Consider the following 6,000-nt stretch of genomic DNA (forward strand, 5'->3'; position numbering starts at 1 on the left):
TTCGTCTCTATGGTTCTCTGTTTGAGTTCACTTAACCCAAAAACTTACAGATCAATTTTCTTCAATCAAAATTTTTAATAAAAGAAAAATTCCTGATTGTGTTCTCCGCTTTGTTTCATCACGATATGATCTCAGAAAGCCCTGCAGTAACCATAAATCTATTTCGAGTGCTTCATCGTGGTGTAATGAGCTCGCCCCGTTCATTTCTGTTTCATCGATTTTATTCCAAGCGGCTTGTGTTTCTTACATCACATCTGATTTTTTTTTACATCGCAAACCTAAGAAAGTAATATGCCTAATCTATTTGTAATAAACTGAAAAAGTCACATCAGAAAATAATTAAGTAGGTATGTACTATATTATTGTACACGCATAGGTACATCTGTTCATTGCAAACCAAAGAAAACATAATTTATCAAGTTCTTCCCAGCGAATAAACTTCCCCCGGAAACGTCTGTTAGCGAATATGTTCCCTCTAGTGCCACCCATTATTACAACCCCCTATCCGTATACTTATGCAAATAATATCAGAGAACAAAATGACATCCACCGAGTGAAACCCACACGAGCACAACGTCCATCATCAATCGAAAACACCTGAAAACATTCCCAACAAAACCAAAACCGAAATCACTTCCGAAAATCGTCAAATAGCGGCAATAATGTGTCGAGCCCATACGAGATCGATTGGCGTCAGCCACGCCGCAAAAACAACCAAACAGAACAGTTGGCGCGATGATAAAACATTAAATCCCGTGATGATTACAGGGACAGAGCCATCTATCAATTTGCAAGATATTATTGATATTGTGCGGTCGTCGATAAACGTGTTCGGAACACGAGGCGTGTTCGCTTAGTGGAAGCGACGGCAGATGCGACTGCATGATGGATTCTGATTGGTGGGACAACCATTTGTTCGACTGTCAATGGCAGTGATGTGCTGTGTCCGCCGTCTTCATAGAGGGCTCTCTCCTCGACGGCATGTTAATGTGACACATGTCACATCTCGCGCACACGGCCAATTAATAATAAACCGAAGCGGGAATCAAAACTGACAACGACTCAATCAATAACGGGTTGGCTCCGTCAACGTCACAAAAGAAACTACGTAATTAGTTTTTGATTGTTATTTAGTGAGGTTAAATTTACAGGGGCGATTTGTACCTTACTTCAATAAATGGTGTACTTATTTTTTCTTGTGTCGGTGTTATTGTAAGATTATTAAAACTACGACTTACCACAAGATAACACATTTTTCCGTCAACAATAACGAAAAATGCATAATTTGCTATTTATATTTACAAAGCACACAACAATGTCAAATAGCATGTACTACCAACTGATTGCTCCGTGTGTGTAATTATTGCCAACTTAAACTTACCTTTTACCTAAATTGTGGGAATGATTTCAAATTGAAATGACAATGATTGAAACACTACGTCATTATTTGAAATCTATTTTCAGAATCAGTTTGCTCGTTTAGGATCAGGATAAGTCTGAATCAAGATGTGACATTTCGGGGACTGTCACTGAACTGTCAAATGTCAAGTGGAACGATGAGAAAGTTAAGCAAAATGTTATTTTTTAATAAAAATTGATACAATGAGTAAAGTAAAACAAGTTTTGCAAGCTTGTGGTGGCAGTTCGCTTTTTGGCCTCTTTTTCACAAGAAAAACACATTGTTGTGATTACAAACGACATGATGATTGCTTTCATCAATGCTTTTTCATGTTCAGGACACCCTACAAAATTATGAATTTTGTGTTGCTGGATTTTGAACAAAATTTCAAGTAATGTGTTTCTTTGTTTCAAATTTTCATTTTTCAGTTTGACAGTCCCTCGCTACTATGGCGACATCTGGCGACCTGGCATCGGTTTTGAACGGCAAAATGGCATCGAGTTGATATATCATTCTTTTGAGATATTTTGGTCTTAATCAACGGTGATAATAACGGAAACTGATGGAATTATATTTAAATGCAAAAGAGAAATACTTGTTTTTGGCTATCTGTTTATTTTTGTTTTCATTGGAAGTTCAGCAACATTATTAAAACTATGACATATCATATAAACCTACAAATAATTAATGATTTGCTATTCATTTATTTACATTTACAAAACACACAATACATAATGTCAAATATCAAGTATCGCCAACTGTTCTTTCTGTCTAATTATTACCAACATAAACTTTACTATTTACCTAAATTAAGATAATATTCTCGTTTGAAATCTTTTCTGCAAATGGTATTACAGATCTTAAAGATGATAAAGAGATCTAGGCAAATATTTACTTTCCTCACAGATTGTACATAATGTAACAAATTATTAGGAGTTGATGGTTCAACGCCCTCAAGAACATTTTTTATATTTATTGCTTTACTGAATGTGGTATCACTCAGATATTATTGTATTGATAATGTTGTAAGGCTACCCTTTTGGAATCTGCTTTTTGAATGAGAATAAGATTGTTGGAGTACGCGGAAATTCTTGGAAGTTATTCAATTACGATCGCCACCTGCTACTGGCGTGTAATTGGAATTAACTATATGTACTTATAATTGAATGGTAATTGGTAATCAATCATGGGAGTAGTGATCCGTTTATGTAGTATCCTTGGGGCCGTTCTTGATGGTAATCGTCGGGTTAATGCGCCTCGCTCTTCTTAAACATCCACTCTTGAAGTTTACACTTTTTCACATCCATCACGTGCATAACGGAAGAATAATGAAATATGGGTGTTTTTTGACAGTCCTCGTTGTCGAGAAGTTCACATGAATTATCGTAGCCAGACGAGGTTTTGTTTCTTAATGGGTGTATTCCTCTAATGTGGTTTCTCGCAATGTGAACGTTTTTCTTTTGCAATCAGATATTTTATAACCACGATTGGTACACGTCGACAGCAAAATTACTTCTCGTCGTAGTTTTTCACCGGATTGTTTGAGAAATGCCAAACGTTAACAATAAAAGGGTTTCTAAGATCATTTATTGTTGGCTCTGGCCAAAATTGTTCTTAGACAAATAAATTTAAATTCTTTTCATGATCAGAAGATTAAATATCAGGTATTCATTAAATGTCTCCTTAAAGCAGGCGTTGATGATTGAAGAGTCGATTGTAAACGCACCAGGCATTACAGATCACGGATCAGCTGTTTAAATCTAAATTCTAACCTCACTTTTTGCGTTGTTTGTGTTTTTAGTATTGAGGGCCAGGATGAGTGAATTAAACTGAGTGTCATAAAACAATTCCAGTCTCCACTCTATGACGCAGCACTTCATTAATCCTCTCATTTGAAAATCCCGTGTGGCAAGGATAAATAAATCTTCTATATTTAGCACATACCTACAAGAATCTACATGCCATAAAACTTCATAACCCGGATCGATATTGATTTTTTCCATCTTACGAGCAACACGAGCCAAGCAAATTGCTTTAACACAATATGTTCCAGTTTACAAACAATTTTCAATAACTCTATTACCAGTGGATGTGCGTCCTTGTGGCAACGCACCACAATTGGTTCCACTTAATACACTTCGTAACTAATCGTTGTGATTCATTGCATTTAATAGATGATGGAAGTCCATACCGCCATATAAAATATACAAATCGGCATTCGCTCAAACGCAAATCGGAATATGACAATCAATTTCCAATCACACACCTCATTGGCTCCGATGACACTCAGGTGTACCAAACGTGATTGTGCTATTTTTGACACGGTCGGTCTAACAGAAATTTATTATATCGACCGAAACCAATACCAAGCAAAACTAGTAAAGCGTGGGCGTACACAAACTGAAAATTCACTTTTCCACATTAATCTGTCAACCGTTCAAAAATGTTTACAAATTAAAAACAGTTCAATCAACTAGAATTATTGTCCTGGTACTCTTGTGCGATACGATGGTTTTTTCTTTGACATTTCGCGTACCGACAAAAGACGATCAGTTTGTAAACGAGACTACTACAAACTTTTTTGAACGGCGGGACAGTTGGTTTGTACCATGACCAACTTCATTCATATCCGCTTCGCTTCTATATGGCCGTCTCAATTTAGCAAAAATTTGTTCCCGCAAAGTAGTCCATGAAACGTGCATCATGTATCGCCATCTTCCGTCAAGTTGACAATTTATTCATTCTAAAGTTTAAATAAATTCGGGACTGTTAAGTTGTTTTTTTAACAAAATGGGCAGAAAGTGTTTTATTTGTGGAAATTTGAAGCCTTTTTTCCAATTTCCAAGCGATCCCGATCAGAGAAACAAATGGGTCAAGTCTCTTAAAAGATTTTGTAGTATTTTTCGAATAATAAAATTTCGTATAGAAGGTAGTTTATTAAATGGTATTATAGATCTCAACAAAATTACAGATCATCTTCAAAAAAAGTGACACTCACTAAAGATGCTGTCCCATTCGTATTTGTAGGAACTCAGATCCAAAATATACAGCCTGCAAAATGTTTTCTTTAGTTATTTTAGAACCCTGTTGTTGTTTGTACGAATTCATATCCTGACCCAGTCCCCAGATGAAAATGAACCTGCTTCTTCCCTGCAAAACAATACATATACAATACATACTTGTCAAAGTTATCTTTTATGTCACTTTTATCCATCATCATACTAGGATCTTTGTTAAGATTAATAGCCCTTCCAAATTGGAGTCAATTGCTGTATTCCAGTGATTCATTTGTAGGCATTATTAAGAATTGCGAATATAGTTCAAAAACTGTTATGTACCATTTCTACAATATTAGAAACCATGTATTCATTTGCATGACTTGCTGTATGATCACCTCCTTCAAAATTCATCGTTTTCCTGTGCAGACCACAAAGCTGCAGTATGCAATGTTATTATTAAAACGGCTGCGAAACCAGTCCTTAGTAATATTTGTGTAGAATAAACGGATTCTTTGAAGACTAAGCTTGAACAATAAACCACTGAGCTGAAAAGTTTTGAAGTTATAAATAGTGCTCTTACCTTTAAAAATGTGTTTTGTTAGTGTTGTCAGAGGTGTTGTTATCTAGTTAAATTAAACCCAACATTTTCGTCTTCGTGTTTTTTTTTAATGGGCTGATAACAGTAATAACATAAAAATGAGGCCATTGACCTTGACGTTAATTAATTGACGTTAATGTCAAATTCATTTGTAGTTTGGTTGTTTGTTGAGGAGATGTCGCTAGTAGATGTCCATCAAATGGGAACATTTGATTGCATGTAAAATTCAAAATTGAAACGGCCATATAGAAGCGAAGCGAATATGAATGAAGTTGGTCATGGTTTGTACAAAGCTAGTTACGACATCAGTATCATTCGATCAAATTTTATTGTGGAGCTGAGTCGATAAATCATTGAAACAAATTATCTAGGAATTCTTTGATTAATTGAGAAATCGGTTTTAACCAATCGGCTATTTATAAAGATGCCGTTTAAAACAAAACTCATGTCGTGGTGCCGGAAGCAATAAAAATACCTGGCATTATGTAATAGTAAAAAAAAGATTGATAGCCCCCATGACAGATCAACTATGTAGTTCTTTTTAATTTTTTTTTTTGGTTAAGGGCGTTTTCGCCTACTGCTGCAACTGTCAGGTCATCAGGCAATGCTTCTGCCGTTGGTAATTTTTTTACTATAAAAGAAGTCTAATGATGCGGTCAGCTCCTAGTCCAGCTCCCCCTTCCGCTACCACCAACATTCGCCCCAATTCCTTGCGATCGCCACTTATCGACCGCCTTCCATTCTTCCGCGACCACAGATTTACCACCGATCCTGTACTTTTCGCATTTCGGGGAGCCACCCAACATCCGGCCCTGCGCCGCCAATTAGGGTGCAATTCGTGCGCGAGGATAACAATTCGCGACTTCTGGTAGCTGTTGTTTGGACAATTAACTCCCGAACGAGGAGAAAACCTCAAATTACATTACCTAGAGCACTCCGCAATATGGCGTCCACCGTTTGCGGCTTGATTGGTCCATGGAAAATGTAACAGCTGCACATCGGGC

The 6,000-nt window shown here is 36.6% G+C and overlaps 2 long non-coding RNA genes across 3 annotated transcripts; both read right to left on the reverse strand.

Annotated features, from left to right (window-relative positions):
• Window positions 1-2,271: 2,271 nt before the first annotated feature.
• LOC138124634 (uncharacterized) lies at window positions 2,272-3,938 on the reverse strand. Its single transcript, XR_011157230.1, has 2 exons — window positions 3,408-3,938; window positions 2,272-3,343 (listed from the first exon to the last, which is right to left on the reverse strand). It is a non-coding gene; the product is annotated as an uncharacterized lncRNA (long non-coding RNA).
• A 377-nt stretch (window positions 3,939-4,315) lies between these two features.
• On the reverse strand, window positions 4,316-5,285 carry LOC138123986 (uncharacterized). 2 transcript variants are annotated; one of them, XR_011156968.1, is made up of 2 exons: window positions 4,979-5,285; window positions 4,316-4,917 (listed from the first exon to the last, which is right to left on the reverse strand). It is a non-coding gene; the product is annotated as an uncharacterized lncRNA (long non-coding RNA). The 2 variants fall into 2 exon arrangements; XR_011156967.1 differs by having other exon boundaries at window positions 4,316-4,922.
• Between the last annotated feature and the right edge of the window lie 715 nt (window positions 5,286-6,000).

The sequence above is a fragment of the Tenebrio molitor genome, chromosome 2 (genome assembly GCF_963966145.1).
Source record: "Tenebrio molitor chromosome 2, icTenMoli1.1, whole genome shotgun sequence".
NCBI lineage: Eukaryota > Metazoa > Arthropoda > Insecta > Coleoptera > Tenebrionidae > Tenebrio > Tenebrio molitor.